The 25,317-nt window shown below is 43.1% G+C and overlaps 1 protein-coding gene across 2 annotated transcripts in view; it reads left to right on the forward strand.

Annotated features, from left to right (window-relative positions):
- The first annotated feature begins 1,623 nt into the window (after positions 1 to 1,623).
- wasf1 (WASP family member 1) overlaps positions 1,624 to 25,317 on the forward strand; it is a 57,157-nt gene continuing 33,463 nt past the window's right edge. The window contains exon 1 of one of the 2 annotated variants that reach the window (XM_034161982.1): positions 1,624 to 1,804. The gene's annotated coding sequence lies outside the window, so the exon portion shown is untranslated. The remainder of the gene's footprint in view (positions 1,805 to 25,317) is intronic. The other variant, XM_034161981.1, reaches the window with a different exon arrangement.

A 25,317-nucleotide genomic window follows, 5' to 3' on the forward strand; every position in this document is an offset into this window, starting at 1 on the left:
AGATCAAACTTAGTCTATTCATTGAGAGTGCCAGTTTGCACCTCAGTGTCACAAATGAGAGTGATTAAGACACTTTTGATTGAGATATAATCCAAAATGTACACCAAATGGGCTTTTCAGTATGAAATTCAAACGTCCACAAAATCCACAATCCAAATCAGATCTGGATCAAACTTTGCCAGGTGATAGTGAGTGCCAGTCTGCACCTCACTTTCAAATATAAGAGTGATTGGGGCATGTTTGTTTAAGATATAATGTTAAAAGTACACCAAATGGGCTTTTCAGTATTAAATTCAAACGTCCACTAAATCCACAATCCGAATCAGATCTGGATCAAACTTTGCCAGGTGATAGTGAGTGCCAGTCTGCACCTCACTTTCAAATATGAGAGTGATTGGGGCATGTTTGTTCAAGATATAATGTTAAAAGTACACTAAATGGGCTTTCAGTATTAAATTCAAACATCCATAAAATCCAAAATCCGAATCAGATCTGGATCAAACTTTGCCAGGTGATGGTGAGTGTCAGTCTGCACCTCACTTTCAAATATGAGAGTGATTGGGGCATGTTTGTTCAAGATATAATGTTAAAAGTACACTAAATGGGCTTTCAGTATTAAATTCAAACATCCATAAAATCCAAAATCCGAATCAGATCTGGATCAAACTTTGCCAGGTGATGGTGAGTGTCAGTCTGCACCTCACTTTCAAATATAAGAGTGATTGGGGCATGTTTGTTTAAGATATAATGTTAAATGTACACCAAATGGGCTTTTCAGTATGAAATTCAAACGTTCACAAAATCCACAATCCAAATCAGATCCCGATCAAACTTTGCCAGGTGATAGTGAGTGTCAGTCTGCACCTCACTTTCAAATATAAGAGTGATTGGGGCATGTTTGTTTAAGATATAATGTTAAAAGTACATTAAATGGGGTTTTCCATGTTATTTAAATGACCACAAAATCTGTAATCTGGATCAGATCTGGATCAACCTTTGGCAGTTGATAAAGGATGCCATCCTACATAATGCTCTCAAATATGAAAGAAATTTGATCTTTGACAGAATTTTTGAAAATTTGTTCTTCGTTAAAGAATAGGGACTTTTCCCATTTTCCAAGATTTGTCCAGACTTTTACCTTTGACCACCTTGAAATTGGAATCAGTTCTTGCCTATCAGGATATGAATCCTCTGTAAAAAAAAAAATTCACAACGATATATGAAAAATTGTGGGTTCCAGGCTGTTCTCAAACTACTACAACTGCTAATTCGTTCGTAGTAGTTGAAGGTAAACGTATCGATGTGCAGTCAAGGCGTTTTAATAAAATTGACGCCTTTTCCGGAGAACCATTGTGCATTTCAAAATAAGAGTCCGCGGTAAGGGGCAAATCGTGCGTGCGCACGCGGTGAGTCGGACGGTACGTACCATTATCATTGATAATAATAGGGACGTTTTCTTGGGATAAAGCCTTATTGTTTTCTCGCTGCCGTGGACCGGACACTTTTCTCACACGTGGCTCATACTGACTGACATGTTGTGGGGAGACAGTCTGCCGTGAGCTGGACGGAAGCGGGTTTCTGTGCAGTTTGTGTGACATCTTCCCAGCGGCTCCCTTTGGAAAAAAAAAAAAAAAAAAAACCGCTCCCGGATTGTTCGCCGCCGCAGACGCTTCTTCTTCCAGCTCGGTTACGGACGGTGGTGCTGCGATGGAAACGGGCAGGACATTTAGATCCGTGGACACAATGGCCTGAAACTGCAGCTCAGTATGGCAGGAAAATAAGAGGAACCGAACAAACGTGTCAGGTAAGTTATTAATTAGCCGCTGCAAAGGTTCGACCGGTCATTGCACACTGACTGCTGCTGGCCACCACGCACATTACACTCTGCAAAAACACGGCACTCCAAAGTGATCAAAACTACCAAAAAGTGCCACTTATGCGTTTATGCATGATAAGAATAAATGTGTGTGTGAATGTGGGGCTGGTGCACGCTGCACGTGTGCACGCGCTCCTGCGGCGGCAGCAGCGCGCAAACCGTCCGAAATTAACAAGTGCACGGTGGATTTGGTTTGCAGACTTGAGGCACGGCGGAATTCGTCTTTGCATTTGTCTGATTTTTGCAGTCGGGTTACATTGCTTCAGAGAGCACGCGGGGGCCTGCAGTCTGATTCCAGACAGCCTGGGTTTGCAGTCATGGGGGATGGTAGCCCTCGACCCACTGAAAATCACGCTTTGTGAAATCTGAAACCTTCTTTGTACTACTTCAAGTGCAACCAGAAAAGAAAGTGGGCACGTTGTGCACAGATCCTCTGGAAGATATCTTTGCATTGAAAGGAAAATCAGTTTATATCTGCAGTCTGTCCATTTAAACCCAGAAGTTGGATGCTGCAAACTGTGTGTGTGTGTGTGTGTGTGTGTGTGTGTGTGTGTAAACAGTAGTGATGTTCAGTCACTGAGGGTATATGGCTCAAGGGTTGTGCTATTTCATTTAAAGGGGCACTCTTCCATAGATGTTTAAGTGCAGAACAGCGCCTCCTAATGCCAGTTTTCTGCCCCAAGGCATATTTTTGTTTTGAGGTCATGCAGCTGACATCATTAGTAGTTAGTTGGCAGTTTACAAGTTAATGCAGGTGTTGTATCTAAAAGAGTACATTGAGGTGTTGTCCTCCTGCCTCCTGGACTCTCAGCGATCAGGTGCAGAATTCTGTGTATTGATATAATTCAAGTGTGCAGTTCTGCTGGCGTCTTTGTTGTTGTTGTTCTGTGTTTTTTGGGAGCTAACGCTGTGCTGGTGTCGCCCACCGAACAGTCCCCCTAAAAATCGGTCTCCCCTGATGATGGGGTTCACGGATTAACACCTCGTTTCGGTCTCAAACTGCACTCCAGTTATCATCTATCTCAGTGACAGATATCTGAAGCTTTTGTGCAACAATCATTTCCACATAAATTCAGCATCATTTCATCATAAAAGGCAGCGTAAGTGATCATAGCGCCGCAGCTAAACGAGCTGCTAGCTGATGCGTTCACTGCATGTTGGACATTTCAAAGTGTTACGGAATTTTGCAGAGTTTCTGCTTAAAACAACTTCATTTCTGCTTAAAACTGACTTTAGAGTCTTTATCATATGATGGTTAATAATCCCATTAATCCATTTGATTGCTTTGGGTGAAGAGACTCCATCTCAGATGTTCTGCTGTGGTCCAAAATGAAGCATACGCAGATGCAAAAGGTGGACCAATTTTTTTTTAGGGGCGGACCGTTCAGTCTGTGACACCATCAGTGTCTTTGTACCAGGTGATAGCAAGCTCTCCAAAGTGGTCTTGTTCCATCTCTTATTGACCGAACAACCAATTTCTTCTTTAATCTGTTGATTGGTTTATTTTTCTGCATGCACAGATGTGCAGAAGCCCTGACACGAACATGACCACATGATTTATGTGTGGACAAAGAAGATTCTACTGTTATGTGTCGGACGCAGCTCGGAGAACCGACCAGCGTTTGAAGGACCCAGTATGAAATAAGCAGAGCACGGTACAAAGGCTAACTGAATTTAATACATAACAGTGATACAAAAAATACAAAAGAAAGTGCGGTCTGGCGTGGTGCGCTCCCAGCAGCGCTAACGGTCTGGAGCCAGAAGCTGTTCGGACCCAAGGACCCCGCCGACACCCCCCAGGTGGCCGCAACAAACCGAGTCTGTGAAAGAAGGAACCATTATGTGAGTCCACACTCTACACACAGAGAGAACACTTAAAGGTGTACAAACAGCAAACACTTCCTGGCTTGATTACTAATCAGCTTCCCAACCTGCAGGCATGGAACATCCAGTTCACAAAACTCCACTGCAGTGGAAGCCGATACATGACTAACGTACAGCTCAATATAATAAGGTGTGAGGGACACCACATTTACTGACTGTATAAATGTTAGTCACAAAATCTAACGTACCTCAGGAAGTGTGCTGACGAGCGTGAGACCTCACCCCCTCCTCTTTCACAGACCGTGCATCAAACCTGGACGTTCTCTGCATCCATTGATGATGAGATGGCTCCCGAGACAACGATCTCACCCGTCTGGTCACAAGGTCGAGTCTCTGGCAAATACACACTGTGCACTCCAGTCCTAAATGCCACCATGTTCCAATCCATGCAGATGCACCACAGCTGTGAGTCCTGATGAGCCGCAGGTGATCAGCCTCAGGTGATCAGGGTGAGGTCCTGATAAACTCAGCAACACAGCCACTCAGTCCCAAATGCAAGCCACCTGGAAGGAGAAACAAAGGACAGAAACAAAAAGGCAGCCAGGCCCCCCCAGCCATATAACATCTTCATTTAAAAAAAGTAGTTTTGTTTGTTTACTTTCATTATACAGGACTACTTGTGGAAAACATCAACTGGTAAAGTTAACCTCCAAGTTCCCAGAGTCCTCAGTTGATGGTTTTCCTACATTGCGACTCGGTCTACTTTGTCTGATTTCTCTCAAGCAGCTCTTGCTGGGTTGTTTTTGGCACAGAGATGTCACTGCACTGAGTAGAATTCCCCCCCAAGAGCTCAGTTGGATTGTGTTGCCATGGTTGGGAGTTTTTTGATGGCCTATGGTCAGCTCAGAGCAGCCTGGGACAGATCTGGTGTAACTCTGGAAGTGTGCAGTGGATTTACATCCACAAGCAGTAATTAAGTAACTATTTTCCTTTTCTGTCTCATCAGCTGGTGACCTGATGCTGCCGTATTCATCCCCACAACATTTTTAAACAGTAGCTCTAAATCCCAGATCCTGATCCAGGTGTGTTTGCATTTTAGACACGACGAAGACCAGACTTTGTTTCCTGGAATTTCCCAGAAACCTACATATTGTATGGCACTCATTCCTGCATCAGTTGCTTATTCGCCTGGCGCCTCCCACTAAACGTTCTGTCAACTTAGAAAGTTGAACGTGAAAATTTGTTGCAGCTGTTATTAGATTTTCAAAGGATAAAGTTTTCCGTGTAGAGCCATTAGTTTTATCCATTAATGCCCTGAAGAAGACTAATTTGAACCGTGTAGGTGATTAACCCATTTATTAAAATAATTTGAACCTTTTAAAAAGCAGGAATTGTTTCATTTAGGGCTTATTGATGACTAAAGTCCAACCTCTTACTGTTCGTTAGTTTATGGCCTTGAATCCAAAAAGCAGATGTCTTTAATACCTGCAGATGCTCTCGCTCTCTCTCTTTCTCGCTCTACCCTGTTTCATGATGCATTTATGAACCTTGAGCTGTTGAACATTTTCAGAAGAGCTCAGGTTTGGGTGTTAATTCGGAAAGTTTACAGCAACTGGGAGTCCATTCATTCTAGTAGCTTATTTTCTAATGTATCATACGTGATTATTTTTAAACCCTTTGCATTAGTGGTGCAGTGCTGCATTTCAATCGTGTGTATGTACACAAAATAACTTTCCATTTTTGCCGTAACGTGTTACTATCTTTGGTAGGAGTACTGGTATTCCTGTGACTGTTGAAAGACAGTGAACTGTTCTATGGATCAGGGTCAAGGTGTCCACCCATAGGGCCACGAAGCTTACATCCAACAGTAAATCATTTGTCATTACGGGGCACACGTGACGCCATCTCAGAAAAACACATTTTCTGGATATCTGTGACAAAAAGGGCAAGATTAAAAATGTTTATCTTGTTGGTCTCGCCAACACCATGATGATCATACTCTAAAAGCACAGTCTTTGTGTGTTATGATAATGTCACCCTTCCAACGCCTTTCAGGTTTTTTTTAAAGTTTACTATAATTCTGACTGCAGAGGTACTTTAAGGGGGAACTTTGAGATAAGATGGAACTTTGAGATAAGAAACAAGGCTAAAGTTTGACTTGCTGTTGGCACAAGACAGTGACAGAAAACCACATTTAAAACAAAGTGGATGAGAAACAGTAGAGCGACGGTGAAGTGGTGCCACTTTCTGAAATAACTGGTAATCTTGCAGAGCCTCAGTCACACTTTAGGTCTAAAAGGCAGAAAAGCTTAGAAAAAAAAAGTACTTCATCAGAATAAGTTGGTACAAACACTCTTAAATCTTTGTTGGAATTGTCTCTCCATTTCTTTCATCCGCCCGCTCTCAGGACTAGACAAAACTAAGTTTTTAAACAGTTGAATACAAACGCTGTCTGTCCCGCTCCAATATAACTGTGTGTGAAACATTGAGCAGGAACTCAGCCTGCAGCTGGGACTAGTTCCTGGAAACTGGCGGCACTCAGGATCGTAGTAGAAATGGCCTCCTGTGAACGTCTGGTGGAAAACCGGCTGTTGTATTTGGCAGAAGTGTGAGATGCACAATGCATCATGTTAGAGGCTCTGTAAAGACGCATGACGTTGTTTTTGTTTTTCTACAGCCTAGAGCCGTCTGCCAGATTGAAACCTGTTTCTATCATCTTAAAAGCATCTATCTTTGGAAGTCCAATCAATGTCACATCATGCATGTTGTTGCTCATCTTCTTTTTTTTTTATGTCTGTGGTTGTTAACGACGGCTGCATCATGTCTGAAATAACAGAAGATCTGGATCGCTGTATGTGAACTTAGGACAACATGGACCCAGTCCTCTCGCAGCTGTTAAATTTATCATTCCACAACAGTGGCATCCAAAATATCACATGACTAAGAGGGAGTTATTGGCAAAGATTGCAGCTCAGCAGGATCATAGATGCACATTTTGTGTACACGTTTTTGATTTTTAGCTGCCTGAGCCTTCACCCAGCGTTCCTCTGAAAAGTTATATTTTGACATCTTATTGATTTGATGACTGCTGTGTTCTTGAATCACAGACACTGCTGTGTTTGAACAACAGTGACAGTCAATCAAAGAAAAGTGCAAATACTTTAATCAGTGACTCCACAATCATGGGTCCCTATTACCCTGACACTGTAATATATTTATTTTTTCAGGTGCACCAGGTATCCTTTTGATACTGTTATACTTTTTATACTTTTGTACCTTTTTATATTTGTTTTCTCGTGAGCTCTGAACAAGAATTCCAGTGTACCCAAACCTTGTGTGTGAGTACAAATGGTAAATAAAGTCTCTATCCACTCATTTATTTTATTTAGAAATATGTCAAATTTTGAGTCCCCCCCCCCAATTCTTTAGTTGTGGATTTGCTCCAAGTCCATCCATCCATTTTCTTATACTCGCTTTACTCCAGTTAAGAGTTGGGCGGGGCAGTCATAGGGCATAGGCAGGGTACACCCTGGACAGGACATGCTCCAAGTCTTTTATTGGAAGTAAACTGGTTTTGGTTGGGTTCCAGTTATTGTGAACCAAAGATGTCTGCTGTGTAATCTGATTTTAAATGGCTTTAAACCCATTTTACATTGTTTAACTTATTTTTGTTGCCTTTAAAATGGTTTAAGTTCAGGAAGCTATGGTTTTATAGTCTATGGTCTTCAACTGCTCCTGCCAACCACTGTTTTTGAACTAGTTCAAACAGGATCCATTTGAGATATCCTGGGTTTCACATGATGTCAAAAACCAAGTCTGTGCATCTTGATTTTTGAACTGCTGACTGTGGCGGGATGGAATCTGAAATATACACTGACACTGTCCAGTCTTACCGGTTTTAGATTTGGGAATGAACCGCATGTGGTTTACTGTTGTGGGCAAAGACACTTTGACAACGGCGGGTGTTTGGGATTGATCTGCAAACCTCCCAGTTAATGATCATTCTGTTCTGAGCTGTGACAGTAACATCTGTTGGCTTAGTTTTTGATATCTCCAGAAGAGGAAGAAGAAGTAAGTCCTGTGTAGGCCCTGAGGCCAATTGGTGCTGGGCCTTAAACACAGCTCTCGTAGCATGGAGGGGAGATACATAACAGAACTCTCCCTGGACATGACCCCAGCTAAATGTAGTACCCATGTATACCTGGGTGGACTGAGACAAAGCAGATGACATAGACAGATGACAAGGACATAGAGGGATAGTGTGACAGGGCATCAAGCTGTGGTCTATTTTTTTTTTTTTTGCACTACCAACAATGTTTACACTGTTTACTTCTTTGCACAACCTACACTGTTTATATTGTGTATTGTTTACAACTGCACTACCTCCTCATTACTGCACTACTACACTACATTTACTCCTCCGTTATATTCTGTGAGACTGGATGCTGTGTTCGCACACAAAATTTTATTTTTATTTGTAGTTAGTGGTTTTTATTGAATAGTCTATTTTCTTTTATTTATTTAATCTTATTTGTGTGTCTGGTGTAATGTGTGTGTTTTGTCTAATGTGTAAGCTGCTGGATGCCTTGAATTTCCCTCTGGGATCAATCAAGTATCTATCTGTCTGTCTGTCTGTCTGTCTGTCTGTCTGTCGCGAGCTTAACTCCAACAGGATTACATGGTATTTTTGAAGTTCAACTCTGGACATGTGAAGTGTGGAAAGATAAGAATTTGTCTGTATAACCTGTGTTTGGAATAACGCTCCCTTTATCCCACAGATGACCTGACTCAAACGTTTACTCCCAGAATAGAACTGAACATAAAGCCATCATACTTTTATTTGATGCTGTTTGCCAACTTTGTGCTTGAAGCGATGACGTTTCTGCAGTTTTCTTTTTTGTTCTCAAGGCCGTGGTGATAGAAGAGCTTTGGCCTGACTCCTGTAGAAGCTTTTGGACCTCCTCTTATTTGTTGACATTGCTCTGATCCTGTGCTAGTTTCTAAGTTTCTCATGTTAGAAAGAAGAATAGTTCTCTTTCACTCTGTACAGAAAGAACGAGGTAATACAGGAGGGCAAATGCAATAAAAGTGGGCATCATAAAAAGGAGCCAGGGCATTAAGAGGGAGTAAAATGAGGGATGGTTGCTTGGCATGAGGGGGAGGTGGGCGAAAGGTGAGCCAGGAATTGTGAGAAAAGGAGAGAGAAGAGAATTTATGTGTGTGAAATGTGCACCGCCCCTTTATGTGCCATTTAGTCGGGCTGCAGCTCGACGTCCTATCGCTCAGCTGTTGGGATGCTCCAGAGACTCGTGCACACTGGAGCTATTGTTCTCCCACTGACCAGCCACGCAGCTCTATAATGGACTTTCTGTCCCTGGTGTGAACCGTCCTGACAGAGGGACACCAGGGCTCAGTTTAACCCGACTGACTGGTCCTCCTTGTGCCTCCACCACCTCCTGCTTTGCTTTGTCCATGTCGCTGTCACTCCCTGTTTGTGAGGTTTTGCTCCAGCTGCAACAAGCTTTTCTTCTTGTGCAAAGAAAGTCGTCCTCCTGTTCGATTTTTGCATTTCTACACTTTACTGGTTCACTCAGGCTTGTGTGTGTGTCTTACTGGGCAGCCCTTTTGAAATTATGATTCTTAAATATCCACAGATAGAAGTTTCAAAGAGAATCTGCTTTGCCATACTTGTTGGTAGAATGTTGTCAGTACTTTACTGGATGTCTCTCTCAGTGTATCATGCAGGACTTTTTATTTTTCTTGTAAAACTTGTCAGCCTGTTATTGTTTGCCTTTTGTTTAGATGCTGTACTGCCTCGCTTGGTCTTGGATTTCTTGCCTTGCTGTCATTTGAGGGTTGAGAAGATGTTGACAGGTTGTGTCAGTGATTTTGACAGGATGTCTCTGATGTAGACCGGGCCAGCCGCGGCTCTGCACTGTCAACAGGATGATAAATAGAGCCCGACTGATATGGATTTTTTGAGGCCCGATGCAATGACGATATTTGGATGAAAAAATGCCGATAATCGATAAATCGGCTGATTTGCAGATAGCCGATAAATCAGCCGATTTTTTTTTTTATATGAATATAATGGTCTTTTTTGGACCCTTAACAAAAAGGTATGAGCTAAAAGCTGAAACTTTGTCCTCATATTGATTAACTTTATAACGGAGAAGAATTTTCAAGTTCAAAAAAATGCAAAAATGCAATTGGAGCAGTTAGGGGGCTATTCAGATGGGCCAACTAGTAAGATATCACTCCTGAAAATGATCTTTGCCATATCACGTGAGGTAAATCTGCCCTACGATTGGATTTTAGAAAACCATGTGATGGCGAACCAATTCCGATTGGACACTCACATTGCGCATGTCATCACACATCTTCTATGAGGAGTACCAAAATGGCCGATGGTGGATCAAAAGTCTGCGGAGTTAACTTTTCAGCAAAAAAAAAAGTAAGTTTCTATCTCATATCATTAAAAAGTTATTTACAATTTAGTAAAGCTTGGTCCCAGCCGTTGTATACGACGGCGTCGGCCCCAGAGGGTTAATGGCGAATGGCAGTAATTCCCAGAACCCTTCCGGACGACCAGTGAATCTGAATGTTTCAACCTCTTAGCAGTAAATGAAAGTTTTTTTTTTTATGCTAGAAATAAGGTCTACACAACGTGGGCTTAATAAAAAGGGTGACCGAAGCAATGAAGCACATTTGACACATTACTACATAAACTGAGTTGAACTGAAAGTGAAGAAATGTAAGTAAACTTTATTTATATAGTGCTTTTCACAGACAGGGGTCACAAAGCGCTTTACAAGGTAAAACAATAAAAATATACAGTAAAACACTCAGTACTAAAAGATTATTGGCCATGAAAAGCCTGTTTAAAAAAATCTGTTTTAAAATGTGGGATGAATGTAATCGCAAAGTTATTACAAACAACATCCTTATTAACTTACTTGTATGCTTTTGTAAGCCGATCAGTGCAGTGTGACGGCAAACTATGGGGGTCGGTGATGAACACATTTAAGCAGGGGTGTAAGCAGCTCTCAGTTGAATGGAGTCAGCGCTCCATTTACTGGACAAAACAGTGCAAGGACATTTTACATTGCCGACACAAACATTATTTCAGTAACTGTTCTGTTTATGAGAAATTATTGGCATTCTATCGGCAAAATTTTGTCCGATAATGAGTACTTTGAAAAGCGCTTATATCGTCCGATAATATCGGCCGGCCAATATATCGGTCGGGCTCTAATGGTAAAGATAAAAAGTTCAATCAGACTTTGGAGCTCTGCTTTATTCCAAGTCAGTAGTAGGGACTCTGTCTGCCCATGTCTGTGGTTCTGTTGTTCCATGTCCTTTTTTTCATAGCTCCTTTGACCCCGGTGCAGGCCTTATAGAAATGTAATGACTGCGTCCGTGTGTCCCTTCCACCTATAGGCTTTTGCAGCACAATTTCTCAACACTAAAATATTGCGGAACTAAAATATTTGATATAAATTAATTTCACTTCTCACCCCAGTTCAGAAGACACAGACTGTGACCTACTTTTTCTATGTCAAATAAAGGACAATTCAAATGTTACTGCGTGCCTCAATACTCAATTTTGGCAGAAGCCTTCAGGACAGATCTCTTCTTTCATGTTGAAGGTATGACCAGTTATTAATTTCCGGGCTTCTGGTGATCCTCTTCATATTTTCTCAGACTGTTAAGTCTGTTGTTTAATGGTTTTGAGATTGTCCCGGATTAAGACCAAGATCCAGGCTTTCACTGCCTTCCTGGATTCAACCATTGATTGTTTGGTGATGCTGATGTCTTTGCAGGAGACCAAAGGTCCAAATCTTTAGGGTCTTGGTGCTTCCTGCTTCTTGGTGCACTGCTGGAATGACTTTGTGTCAAATGAGTGGTTACTGAGGGAGACTCGATGAAGTATTGTGAAAGAACATTAAGTACAGTATTCTGCCTGTGTAGCTTGTTGTTCTGGGCCTGAACCAGGATGCAGGTGAGTAAGGTCCTTGTTTCACTTGGCTGCACCAGATACAGCAGATGGCTACTTTCAAGACATGGCGATGGACTGGTTGTCTGCCTGTGTGATTGCCGTCCAAGCCGGTTTTGTTGTGTAATGGATTCTTCTGTGCATGCTCCCAGACCTGACCTGACCTGACCTGTTGCTAGATGGTTTCGAATGTCTGTCACAGGCAACCGGTTGTCACAACAAAGTAAGATAGACATCCGGCGCAGCGCATGCGAGCACTGAGCCTTGTTGTTTTCAATATGTGGGGTTTGCTATATTCAATAATGCAGCTTTTAAAATAAATTTGTGTGTTTTAAATTGAATGTTTTTGACACAACAACCTGAATCCAGTTCACAGCAGATGATGTGCTAACGAATGGTGAAACCCTGAATTGAAATGGAGCTTGGCGACAGCAGATCTCTTTCTGCGTGGCCGCATGAGGGTTTTGCTTGAATCGAATAAAACACGATTTATCATTCCGTAACGGCTGGTATTGAGACTCCAGTGGGCTCCGTGACTGACTCGGCTTATTATGAGGTACACAATGGGGTAATCTATGAACTGCTGAGGCCACTCCCTGGTGTCATGTGTACTTTCAGATGGTAAATGTACTCTAATATCTCTCTCAGCACAATGTAGCCTCGGTCTGCTGCTGTTGAGAGGGACTTGCACACAGTTATGTGGCTCAACACTGATATTTTTGTACTTTGTGTGCACCATTGTTTTGTTTTTTAAAATTTTATCTAAGAAATTACATTGGAATCTGTATTTTGGTTACCATGTGTTTTCTGTTCTGTGCATCATCGAGCTGAAATGAGTTGGAAAATAGTTCTCAGCGTGTCGCGTGCATTGGTTGCAGTATTTGTGCATAATTCCCATCAAACTGCTCAGCTTGACTTTAAAGTGACTGATGCACCTACACGCCGATCATTTGAATATGCAAAGTGAAAAACTCCACCATTTCAGGTTTCTGTTCTCTGTCTTGTCTGGCTTGTCACTGAGCAGCACCTGGGATCCACTCCAGATCTTTAAACACCGCCTTGGTCACGACTGTGAAAGGAGCGCATCCTAATGTTTGTGTATTGATGGTGGGAGAAAGCAGAGTTTCCTGGAGGAAGCCCATGCAGATATACGCAAACTCCACACAGAAAGGACTTGAACCTAACCCACTATTCCACCGTGTCGCCACAACAAGACATCAGAGGAAGTGGTGGTGTAAGGTTGGAGAAGCAGGGTTGTGGCAAGAAGTTCATGAGCTCAGTTTCCCTGGGTCTTGATGAGCAGACAACTGGTTCAACTCGACGTTCCTGAAAGCACCTATCTGCTGCCATCAGGTGATACGTGGGCATCCCCTTGGCCTTTTCCAGCTGCTGGGATCCTCAACACAGAGGCGCCTGCACACACGATCACACTCACAGAAAGCATCAAGAAGCCAAATGTCAACGCTGGATGTTCTCTCATGATGCAAGTACTGCACCTTAATGTTATGGTCAAGAAAAAATAAGCGTTCTTTTTGAGTACGACATTTAAGTGAAAATCACTCAAAAACACCCACAGGTTGGAAGAAATTCCAAAGAAAACTAATATATGTAACAGATGTCTGAAGGAGTCAACATTGCTGTAGAACAGCTTAAAATCAGTCAACTAGCTGATTTTAAACTGGTTAATTTAAAACGATAAAAGAGAGTGGCGTATTTGAGGAGCTGCAACAACTTTTTTTCATCTTCATGACAAACGAGTTGATTATCATAAATGTTCTATTGATCGTTTCAGCTGCAGCTCATTTTCCACTGCGCTCTCTCCTCCACATGTTCACTGATGGCTTACCGTTGGGCCGGAGTGGCTGATGCCCTGGTCGTCGGGGAGATGTCTGATTGAAGGAGGTTGGAAACATGGAAGGCAGCGAGGCATGCTTATCCCATCCGCAGCATGAATCCCTCCTGTCAGGACTCAGACGCCCGTATTCACTTACAGACACGCTGCATTTTCATTAAGATTTTCATAAACGCTCTTTTCTTCGTGGTTCCACTGTGTGCACTACAAGCACAAGGAAAGAGGGAGATGTGGAGAGAGGCAGACAGTGATAGATTAGAGAAAACCATGAAGTAGAAAATAAAAGGTGCTGGCGGCCGCGCTTGTGTTTCATCAGAATACACACTCGCTGCACGATTATCTAGCTCTGAACTTTATTGCAGAGAACCACCGTCCATCCTACTTTGCTTATGTTCTCTGCAGAAGCATCACTGTATAAGGAAACTAGCAAAGTTAAGTCTTCTACATTGTAAACATGCAGAAGAACCAATGCCCAGCTGATATCTGTGACAGGAGAGGAGGTGGGAATAAAAAGGAGGAAGTTGCTCTGGATCCATATGGGAGATGAGGAGATGATGCACAACTTCTAGTCTCCAACACCCAGTGCCTGTGCATCATCAGCTTGGACCTATTGACCCGCTGGTGGGGAACACGCACATCATTGTGCCATTACCCTAGGCATGGAGACCATGGTCTACCAGTCTGGATGGAGGAGCAGGAACAAGGACAGAGGAGCAGCACTGGTTAGAGGTGAAGATGTTGACTGTCTTCCTGTTTCACTTGAATTGTCTGTGTTTCTACAAACGAGTATTGCCAGACCAGGTTGGGCCATTGTGGTATGAAGACCGGCTCTGCTCTGCTCAGCTCATCTGGCCACAGCCCCTTTGACTTGTCTCCTTTTCTACTGAAACTTTTGAAGATATTCTTGAAAAAACTGCACGAAGCTGCTGTGGAATTTTTTTTGTTGCTTGATTTGAGTTTTGCTTTTATACTTTTCAGTCATCTCCAGCCGTGACAGCAATCTGACTCCAATCCAGATCTACGTGAAGTTTGACTGACTACTTAAAGAAATGATCCAGAATCCACATCTGGATCCTGACCAGCCAAAAATGTAGTTGCTTCTTTTTGATAAGATTCCTCATATTATTAAAATGGAGCTCAGCTGTTAAACGTTTCGTGACTGTGGAAAATGTAAACTTGTTCACAGAAAGGGTGCGGAGAACATTCTGGCAAAGAGCATGATGGGAAGGAGCCTCTTAGGCATCTCATTGTTTGGCTAGTGCTTCACAGCAGGGTGCCTGTGCACACAAACAACTGCTGCCTTCAGTCTGGAGCCAATATTGGGCTTTTTAGCTCACAGCCAGGATGCAGCTCTGCTTCGGGTTTGCATGAGCCCGAGCACACGGCCGCTCACTGCTTTTAGGTTTTTTTTTAATATATATAAATCATGCCTGAGTAGGTGTTTATTTAATTGCAACAGGTGGAGGGATACACCGTGGCGAGTGTGGGGTGACATGGATATCGGCGGGATGCAGTGATGAGGTGAACAACAAACCAAAGTCTAACCCATCGGGATAGATAACAAGGAAGTGTGTGTGGGAGCCGTGATAACGACGGCCCTTATGTTCTCTCTCACACACACACACACACACACACACCAGCCGCCCTTAATACTGAAGACAAACGCTGGGGGCTGGAATAGTCCACTGATAAGAGGAGGAAAATAGAGGCAGCCGGGAGAGGAGAATGGGGGAGTGAGAGGCATTGTCCTGCAGGAAGATTTGGATTTGGTTCCCTTTCAAGACGTGTCGATGGGAGACCCACAGTGCCTTCTGACAGCCAAAGGCGAGATGGAGAAGACTGGTCTGAGTGGAGCTCTTTGTCTCTGTCCTCATCCAGACTACGTTCACCAGAGATAAGACGGTTTATTGGACGTAATCTGATGATTAAATCTGTTTGGTTCAAAGACACGATGCCCTGAATAGGATGATCCACTAAACGTTATAGAAAAATATCAAAAACTATAAAGATTTTGTTGCTTTTCAGTTCATGTGAGATAAGATGGGTTTAGTCTCTTTTGCACCATTGAAGGTAAATGGTTTAAAGTGTATGATTTGTTTTGTTGTAGTTTCTATAATTCTAAGCCAATTCTAAAATGCCTGTTTTACATCAGCCTACAATTTGTGATGGTGGATTTTTTTAAATTGTCAAGGGTAGATTTGTTACTTCCACCATGAAGGTGAATGTTCATGTTAGCTGGGGTTCATGCGATCACTGGCCTTTGTCTCATGGTTGGCGCGACTACACCAAACATTTTTCGTCAATTACCTTGACACTTGGTTGAATGCTGAAGGTGAAAAATCCATTAAATTTTGGTCTTGGTTTGGATCAGAATGTGGATTTTTTTTATATTTTGCTATATGAGCAGTTGTGGCCTTGGTGGCCACCAGCTCTTGGCTTTAGAAATTAAAGAATATAACGCAATGCTAAAATACGCTTGACCGTATGAGCATAACAACAGCAAACAGATGTGACCTTTTGACCTCTTAAAATAGGTCAAAGTTAGCCATCTCTGAACTTGTCTCAAGAATGTTCCCTATGATTTGGAAGATGCTGGCAGTAATAGGACTGGACTTATGCTGAGCACAGACGGACCGATACAAGGACTTTGCAGTACTCGATGGCCATATTTTGGCCTCGGGTAAGAAATGACGCATAAGCTAATTTCAAGATGTCTGTTAATTCAGCCACACTTCCCCATGATGTATGTGATAAGATTGTTCTGCTCTATCTGATCACTTCATCCCATTCAAATCATTTTGCTTTGAGGAACACGTCTGTAAAAAAAATTTTAAAAACACCCACTGAGTTGATTCCAGCAAATCCTCTGACTTTTGGCCCGTGGTGGCAGATCACGCTCTATTCCTGGTGTAAGTAATCAACAGATTAATTGGTAATGGAAATAATTTACTATGATTTTGTGGAGTATGGACAGTACTCGGTACTTGCCCTCCGTCTACATTATATATTGAATTGAAACATGCAGAGGTGTTAAGTTAAAAACTGCCTGGCAGGCGCTGAGAATTGATTATTTAATATAAAGGCAAAGTAAGAGGGTGGTTTCTTTCTTGAGATAAAATCTTCAGTCGTGCTGTTAATATAAAACGCCTCTATTCCATAGAGATTAATTTTTCCTCCATCCCCAATTTTCTTTCCATTTGTATGCAAAGTACATTCGCCCACCACTGAACCTTGCAGTGATATTTTTATTTATTTATTTTAAAGCATAGCCGTTGGTACTCGGTGTGGGTGGGAGCGTGTTGAGATGAGACAAGGGTTACATGATGCCTACAACGGTGCTTCTGACCTCCAATGATCATGTTGTTTCCTGGGGCAAAATTCCCAGAGGACAGTGACCAATCACAGCCTGCATATTAAGGTAATATTGGTGTTTGATAACCTGTCTGTATGTGTATGTCTGAAAAGCTGGCTTTATTTTTGGCACCAGCTCAAGTCTAGCGCTAGAACATGTTGGTTCAAGGAACATGCAGAAGTGCTACTCATCGACCTGATAGAACTGCTCCATGTCCTGACCAGCAGCCATCCAGACAAACTTTGTCGATCGCCCCCCACCTCCCAAAACTAACCATCTACCTGCTGCACTCAGGCAAACTGTTGGTGTTTGCTTGGCCTCCCTAATGACTGGGGTCCCCAGCTATGAGGTACTTGCATGCTGGGTTGTACAATGCACCAACTGAGAGTATGATATGACAGAAGTACTATGTCTCAGTAGAAGTACTATGTCTCAGTATGTGACCAGTTGTTTGGCAGGAAGCCATTCCAGCAGTACGCAAGGATCCTCCAGAGAGCACAGAAGACGGCCAGTTATTGTCTTAGGTCACAACCATGCAGTCAAACCAGACGTACAAGTGCCCTAAAGACACTGACCTTTAGTCTCTTGCCAAGGCATCATCATCATTACCATACAGCTCTGTCCAGTGACCTCGTGATGGTAATCTGTTGTTTTTGGCGGGGATACAGATGCAAAAGTAGGGGAGCACTCAGGTTTTCACACTTTCCGTTGTACCCTTCCTTGGATAACAAACCTAAAACTGGTGCTCAACAGTTCTGTACCCAGGGGCACTGCTCTGGGTCGTCTTACACCAAAGGTACCTTCACGAACCGTCGCTGCTCTTGTCACAGCACTTTATGCCCAGAACTATCTGACACTGTGCACACACTCGACAGACAGCTTGTGAACGGGTGAGCACAGCAGCCCGGGGACTTTGTGATTGGTTCAATTTATCTTATGAACCTTCCTGGTTCTTCTCTTCCTTTTTCATTGATGTATTAACTCCTGGCAAATTCTGCTCCGTTCACTGAACGGTTGTGAAAGTATTTTATATTATGTGTTATTGGGCTGTACTTTTTATTATATGATGGTGTTCAGAGTCTGGACCAGCACTGACAGACCTCTGACTATTTGATTTTATTATCGGACGCATGATATGACCTTTTTATTTCTTGTTGACCTTTTTTTAATCTCCTGATGCGTGATTCACTTGAAGTTTTGACGGGTTGGGTTTCTAAGGAGTTTTTACTGTTACCAAAAACATCTTGAAAGCATGAATTAGTTGCAGCTTTATTGTAAAAGGTGTGTTTGGCATTAATGTTGTAAGACGTTAATGTGAATGGGCTCTGTTTCAATCATGAGCCTTTGAAAGTTTAAAGATGTTCAACTTGAATTGAGCTGATCTTTGTGAAAATGGCAGCTTTGGGTCTGTGGCCACACAACAAAATACATAAAAAAAAAAAACTCTATAAGATATTCTACAACTGTACAAGATGTCTTCCAGAGGAAAATACTGCAGAAAATTATTAATTGTATGATTAAATCTCAATCTTCATAAGTATATAAATGCAAGGTTTTATTTTTGGGGAGTGGGGGGATCCAAAGTTTAAATATGAAGTGACTTAACATTGTTTAGCTTTGCATCCAAGGAAGCAGCAGAGTTAAATCTACAGTCTGTAGGATTTGCTGTCCTCTAGTGGTGAAGCTGCAGATTGCATTATGCTGTCGCCAGTCATGACTCTGTCTCCCTTCATGTTTTTCCTTTCCCTTCTCTTGTGATGAAACATATGTATGATCTTCCATGTTATGTGTCGGACGCGGTCGGAGCACCGACCCAGTGTTTGACAGGAACCAGCATAAAATAAGCAGAGCACGGTTCAAAAGGTAACAGAATTAATAAACATAATAGTGAGTGGAGTGATAAACAACCCAAAAAGTCCGCGGTCTGGTGAGGTGGAAACACAGCGCGCTCTCAGCAGCGCAAACGGTCCGGAGCCACAGCAGTTCGGACCCAGGGACCCCGCCGACACCCCCCAGGCGGCCGCGACAAACCGGAGCTGATACAACAGACGTAGTAGCTATCTTCACCCGGGGAGACGGGGCTACAACTGTAACAGCAGGACGCAAAGCGACCCGTGCTGCAGAACTCCGCAGTGCGCGTTCACCCTCCAATCACACACTCATGCAGCTCCTGTCTAACCTCTTATCTGGTTGGAGTGTGAAGCGAAGCCGTCGCTGATCACACTTTACGCCAATCCCATAGATAAGGCAACACCACAGGAACACGGCTGCAAGAGAGTTCAAACTATTATTCAATTTTAGGTTCACTGACACGCACAACCCGGGCAGAGAGCACCCGCAACTGATCCCGGATAACTTCCAACGTCTGCTGCCGCCTTCCCGGCAAAAATACCGTCTCTGCTTCCGCTGGTCCATTGTTAAATGGCCAGAGACTACTGTTATGTGTCGGATGCGGTCGGAGCACCGACCCAGCGTTTGACAGGACCCAGCATAAAATAAGCAGAGCACGGTTCAAAAGGTAACAGAATTTAATAAAATATAGTGAGTGGAGTGATAAACAACCCAAAAAGTCCGCGGTCTGGTGAGGTGGAACACAGCGCGCTCTCAGCAGCGCAAACGGTCCGGAGCCACAGCAGTTCGGACCCAGGGACCCCGCCGACACCCCCCAGGCGGCCGCGACAACCGGAGCTGATACAACAGACGTAGTAGCTATCTTCACCGGGGAGACGGGGGCTACAACTGTAACAGCAGGACGCAAGCGACCCGTGCTGCAGAACTCCGCAGTGCGCGTTCACCCTCCAATCACACACTCCATGCAGCTCCTGTCTAAACCTCTTATCTGGTTGGAGTGTGAAGCGAAGCCGTCGCTGATCACACTTTACGCCAATCCCATAGATAAGGCAACACCACAGGAACACGGCTGCAAGAGAGTTCAAACTATTATTCAATTTTAGGTTCACTGACACGCACAACCCGGGCAGAGAGCACCCGCAACTGATCCCGATAACTTCCAACGTCTGCTGCCGCCTTCCCCGGCAAAAAATACGTCTCTGCTTCCGCTGGTCCATTGTTAAATGGCCAGAGACTACTGTTATGTGTCGGATGCGGTCGGAGCACCGACCCAGCGTTTGACAGGACCCAGCATAAAATAAGCAGAGCACGGTTCAAAAGGTAACAGAATTTAATAAACATAATAGTGAGTGGAGTGATAAACAACCCAAAAAGTTAGCGGTCTGGTAAGGTGGAAACACGGCGCACTCTCAGCAGCGCAAACGGTCCGGAGCCACAGCAGTTCGGACCCAGGGACCCCGCCGACACCCCCCAGGTGGCCGCGACAAACCGAGTCTCAGGAAGTGTGCTGAAGAGCGTGAGACCTCACCCAATCCTCCTTCACAGACTGTGGCGTCAAACCTGGAGCGGTCTCTGCGTCCGTAATGGTGAGATTGTTCTCCTGACGTCGATCTCACACGTCTGCTCACAAGGTCGAGTCTCTGGCAATCACACACTGTGCATTCAAGGTTTAAGTGCAGCAAGCTCTGATCAAGACAGATACACCACAGCTGTGAGTCCTGATGACCTGCATGTGATAACAAGCCTCAGGTGTTCAGGGTGAGTCCTAATACTCAGCCACATGTCAGCCACTCAGTCCTGAACGCATACCACCTGGTGGGAGAAACGGAAAACAAAAACAAAGCCAGGCAAACACCCCAGCCCACAACATTCCATTTCACAAAAATGAGGGTTCACGAACTGTTAGCTTGCGCTAGCAACCAGTGGACGGTGTGTAGAGAGCACTACTGGTTTTACTTCAGTATTCCGGCCATACTGCAAATATGAGACTGAGTAAGTATGTCCCCATTTGGGTTGTTGTACCAACATGGCGCTGCAAAATGCTAGCATCCATAGGGGGCGCGCTAACGTGTGAAGACGTTATTCACAGCTCATGAAAACACAGATTTGTTGTGGCAGGTAAAACATACACTAATAAACAGATTGTTATGAATGCTGCTTTGTATTTATGCTAATAAAAACCTTAAATCCTACACACTGTAGCTTTAATCTTACTTGTTGATCAACTTGATTTAACACAATTTGTTATGAGACTATACGCACACACTGCAGAAGCAATTTAATTTAACTTTGCAAAATTGACTGTAAAAGCATCTGAAATTTAGAATTGCTACCAACAATTCTGGAGCGCGTTTGCACAAACCAACAGATTGTGATAAATGATTATGTCAGAATATCAAATGGGTTGGAGCCTTTTCACTATAGATTAATGTTCACTTGTATTAATGCTGTTTTATGAAATACAATAAAGACATTCTTTATTGGTTTCAGTGTAAGTTATGCTCACTGGAGTAAGAAGGCAAATCAATATCCATCATTGTTTGGGTGAAAATGGTGCGGCTCTGCTGGGGAGGAGAGAGATTTGTTTATTTATGTTTTTAACCCCTCCCTCGTGTAACAAGCAGCGGTGCAGGAGGGATTAAAATACCCGCTGCCTCCGAGCCATATCTCCAGACTTTAAAACCACTGCTCTTTTATTCTCTGGCAGTGACATATGAGTCAAAGGAAAGTGATATAAGAACAAATCATCCACAGTGTGCTGCAGCGTTTTGCAATATGGAAAAAGGGAGTTTTGAAGTAGTTAAAATGAAATGGTGAGCGATTCAGCGGCTCCGCAAAGGCGGAGGAATCGTGGTGCCATATGTTGAGATTCATTGTTCTTAACACTCGGCGTTTGAGTGCTTTTATTCAAGATATTCACTGCAGTCAGCTGAAAGAGAATGACTTTAATCACCGTACAGTGTTCAGCACTGAATCACAGGAATGGTTCTGTAGTAAAACTGCAGTATCAACATGTCTGTTCAGGAGCCATCACATAATTTGTAGTACACTTGGAGAAAAAAAAAAGTTGGCCAGTTTCTGCCTTTCTGTGCTCTGCAGTTTGACCCTTAAATTCCCATCAGGGTGTACTGTTGGTTTGTTTCTAACACTTCATTTTATAACTAGAACATCCTTTCCACAAACGACAGAAAAAAACGCCAAAGACGCATCAGGTTTAGAAACGGCTGACGTAAGATGTGCTCCTGCCAATACATGGATTGTAGTTTTAAGCTGCTTTTTGTGAAGTTCAATCATGTAATGTACTCTACTAGCATCTCCCACAACACCACTACGGGGGAAAATTTTCCAGAGTCCAAGGTCATGTCTTCAAATGTATTTTTTCAAAAGATTTTTGCAGTGATGTATAAAAGTAGCAATTTGATATACTGGAACCACTCAAATTTAGCATTTTTAACTTGTAAATAACCAAATAATTCATTATCTAAAGGTAAATGATAGAAAAGTAATAAGAAATCAGGTCTTAACCCTCACCATTATTATCTCCATGTTTTTTTTTTTTTTTACTTAGATTATCTGTAGAACTGTGACATCATTGTTTGCAGCACTTGACAAGCTGAATGAGATCCAGGATTTCCGTAACTTCTTGGTCTCAGCCATGAGAGGTGCATCTGTATGCAGCAAACGTGTTGAAGCTCTCTCTACAGTAACATTCATGCCTCTGGGACCCAAGCGTCCTTGGGTACTGCTGGAATGGTGTCAAAGGGGCAGTTACTTAGGGAGACATGGACGAGGAGTGTCGGTTAGAACATTCTGACCATGTGGCGTGCTTCTCTGGGCATGATCCAGCACACAGGTGCCTCAGCGTTGAGGACCCCAGCAGCTGGAGACCTTCTACCTTCAGCATTAACACACGGCTACTTTCGAGAGGTGGAGATGGACCAGTTCATTGCCTGGGTGGTTGCCATCCAGGATGCAAGACAGTTTGGTAGTGTGGTGGATGTGGTGATGTGTTGGGTTATTGTCGAGGTTTGGCCGTCAAACAACAACTGGGGAAATAATGGCTCACAAAGATGAGAAAAATGCTGAAAGTGACCATTTCTGTGAGGACAAATGGGTTTGTCCCACCCCTGCTGCAGGCAGTTAAAACTCACAGTTGTGGCAACCAAAGTTTGTCTGAAACACAGAGACGCTGGTGTGGATTCGGCACCGACTTCAATGAAAGAAAAAAAGAAAATTCTGTTCCTAAACTCCTAAGCAGAAGGTTCCCGGTTCAAACCACCCGTGTCCACACTGCATGTTATGTAGAGTTGTGCCAGGAAGGGCATCCGGTGTAAAACTTGTGCCATATTTTCATGCAGAGCCATATCTGATCCACTGTGGTGACCCCAAGCAAAAATAAAAGGAGAAGCCAGAAGAACTTGCTTTTACCTCCACTTCACCCACACTGCTGCTGCTTTAGCTTTTAATATTTTCCAGTGTGCCTGGAGGAGCCTGGCTCTGGTTCTTACTGCTGCTCTCTTTATCAGTCTGTCTTTACTTTACATTCAATCCCCAAAGCTCTGGACAGACTCAATCCACCACTGTGATTTGGAACCGTGCAAAGCAGAACTGGCTTGCTGTGTGATGCCGTATTATACTGTAGACATATAGGATACAAAATTCCTGAGACGCTCTGTTTTCTGTCCCCAATGACAGCCGTGTATCGTGTTGGGAAACGCTTGGCCTATTTCTGGTGTGTGATTACGCAGCACCAAATGGTTGCAGACCAGAGATAACTGGGATGAACATTCATCTCACAGCCCTCTCATATGAGTTCAAGGGGAGCCAACCTTGGCCTCCTTTTTGTGGGTCAAATTAGGAAGCATACGGTACCAGTTTGCCAGGAGCTACCGGGCCTTCAGGATATCTGTCTTGTTGAAAATGTTTTGCCCCGTGAGTGTTTTCTTGCCCGGCTTGAATTGTGCTTTGGGCTTCTGAGTGTGCGTGCTTGCTTTTTTTTTTGCCGGATCATGTTTTCTGCCGTTTGAACACCGCCGTGGTTTATGTGCATGTCCTTTACGTCTACATGAACAACACAGGAGTTGATTTGATTAAATTTTCCCCTCGCAGGCCAAACAAGTACAGCTGGACAGCGCGGCGTGCAGACATTCATTATTGAGCAGCAGACTGTCATTATTCATATCGGAGGGTTTCTAGGCACTCAGCACATAAACTTGTTTGAGTGCGTTTCTTCATCGGACATTCCACTCATTGACGGTGGCGTACGGCCTTCCGTGAATATTTAGCGGTGTTGTCTACGGCGGGGTGAGGTGTGCTTGCTAAATGAATGTCTGCAGCAATCAAATCTCTGTAAGAAAATACAACGTGGCCCGTATCCAGTGGCTTCAGTCTGCGCGAGGTTCATCCGTTATCGTGCTGCACAGGAAGTCACCGTTGATGCTCGGTGGTTATTTGAAAATTTTGAAAGGAAACTAATTCCTTCTTTTATTAGTAAAACGAGCTGTATGAAGGTTAAAAATGATAGTGAGATTTATCTTGACACAAACCAATGAGAAAAAAAAATCTAATTAGTGAAGCAGATAAGTATGATTTCTGGCCAGAATTGTTCACTTGGTGATACAAGCATCAAATTTGGCATGAATGTTCTTCATATATCAGTGTTTGAGAAAAAAGTGCTGGCCACTTGAAAATCCAATATGGTGGCCAGGTAGGCATCAATGAAGAATTACACAGGGGTCAAAATCTAAAAATGCTCCAATCATATTGAAAAGTATAACACATTATTTGTCTGATCATAAATATTCCAAAAAGGTATAGTTTGGACTATCTATGTCTAACTGTTATGGGGCAAAAACAGCAAGAATGGTGACAAAGGTCAGTTTCAGTTTGTACAGGGGTCAAAAGATAAAGTTGCAACAATTTTTGTAAAATGTGATGCAAATTATTGGTTAATAGGGTTTTAAAAAGTAATAGTTTACACCATGTGTCATGCTCAGTTGTCACGTTACAGGGTAACATCTGCCACATGCCATAGAATCCAGTGGACGTCGACATTGTTTGACATTTACTTTGCAGACCAAGCATTCAACACAGTCAAAACTATTCCATTTATTAATCCTGTTAGTTCAACCAATTTGCACCACGTTTTACCAAAATTGGGGCAACTTTAACTTTTGACTCCTGTACAAACTGAAATTGACCTTTGTCACCGTTCTTGCTGTTTTTATCCCATAACTCCAGAACATTCAGTCATAGATCATCCAAACTATACCTTTTTGCAATCTTTGTGACCAGACACATAATGTGGTATAGCTTTCAATATGATTGGAGCATTTTTAGATTTTGACCCCTGTGCAATTCTTCATTGACCCCTACCTGGCCGCCATATTGGATTTTCAAGTGGCCAGCAGTTTTTCCTGAAACACTGATTTATGAAGAACATTCATGTCAAATCTGATGCTTGCATCACCGAGTGAAGGATTGTTTCAGTTATCTGCTGCACTAAATCACATCGCGGTTGATCTGTGACTAAAGGTTATTGCAGCTGGAGTACGTGTGTGAGACAG

The sequence above is a fragment of the Thalassophryne amazonica genome, chromosome 21 (assembly GCF_902500255.1).
Source record: "Thalassophryne amazonica chromosome 21, fThaAma1.1, whole genome shotgun sequence".
Taxonomy (NCBI): Eukaryota; Metazoa; Chordata; class Actinopteri; order Batrachoidiformes; family Batrachoididae; genus Thalassophryne; species Thalassophryne amazonica.